Source organism: Ambystoma mexicanum, chromosome 10 (assembly GCF_040938575.1).
Source record: "Ambystoma mexicanum isolate Mex_15411 chromosome 10, UKY_AmexF1_1, whole genome shotgun sequence".
Lineage (NCBI taxonomy): Eukaryota > Metazoa > Chordata > Amphibia > Caudata > Ambystomatidae > Ambystoma > Ambystoma mexicanum.
The window spans coordinates 1,679,452,007-1,679,453,147 of NC_090932.1; the positions used below are offsets into that span (position 1 = coordinate 1,679,452,007).

General features: G+C 49.9%; 1 non-coding gene across 1 annotated transcript; it reads right to left on the reverse strand.

The window, feature by feature from the left end:
- Nucleotides 1-286: 286 nt before the first annotated feature.
- On the reverse strand, nucleotides 287-359 carry TRNAF-GAA (transfer RNA phenylalanine (anticodon GAA)). The gene has a single exon. It is a non-coding gene; the product is annotated as a tRNA-Phe (tRNA).
- Nucleotides 360-1,141: the final 782 nt, after the last annotated feature.

Here is a 1,141-nt window from a genome sequence, read left to right on the forward strand (position 1 = left end):
TCGGGCACACCACACAGGTTGCCGAGCAGCGGAGCAGGGGTACTCTGTGGTGTGTGACTTTGTGGGAGGGGGCGGGGGGCGCACCGGGTCATTGGTACCTGGTGTGCGAGTACCACCCGTGCTGTGTCTTGCTATGCCGCCCTGTCCGGACTCCCATGACGACGTTTCTTATTCTCGTGCCTCAGTTCTTTCGCGCCAGTGGTGTCGTTTTCTATAATTACGAGGGGGTGTGGGTAGGTCAATGGTAGTGTAAATAAATATGTTCTCTTCAAAGTTCAAAACGTTCTGCCGAAACCCGGGATCGAACCAGGGACCTTTAGATCTTCAGTCTAACGCTCTCCCAACTGAGCTATTTCGGCTGAGGAGTGGAGTCCGCGGATCTGGATGGAAGATGTGGTAAGTGCACAAGGAACAGGTGAAAGTGTGCACACACCTCTAAATGAAGGAGCATGTAGCCAAGGACAGGGCTACAGCATAGGGGAGCCATGCAAAACCATGCAACTACCTACACATAGGCAGTGTGTATACACAGGAAGCAAGACTAGGGACATTGGCCATATGCACATTATGCACGCAGGAAAACACCTATCCCCAAGGGTAAGATGAGGAGGGGTGGGGAGCTCAGGATCCCTGAACTGGTAGGACAGTCACAGCTGGGAAAACAATACAGAAATAGGCTACAAATATATCATGAACAAAACAGGCACATCACATCTTAAAAACAGTATCTCAAGAAGCATCACTAAATAGAGAAAGACAAACCCACATCTGAGTAGTTGGAGGGGCCCTGCTGGTGCATTGAGCAGGTGTGGTGAGCAAAAAACGGACCAAGTATTCCAGAAGTTTCATAGAGAAAAGGAGGAGAGAGATCGGCTGGGACCAAAGGGGCCAAGGAGTTGTTTTTAGCAGAAGGATAACAGTGGCATGCTTGGGGAAGTGGGGATAACCCTGATAAGCAAGGCAGTGTTCACAGCTTTGGCAACAGATGGACAAAGTGAGGCAGAATGTCCTTAATAATACAAAGCAGGAATTGGATGCCCAGGGGCGGCAGACAAGTTTGAACATGGCCGCAGAGACATCAAATGGAGAGACAGTAGACAATGTAGACCAAGAAGTGGCAGGCAAGGATTCTGTAGGAGAA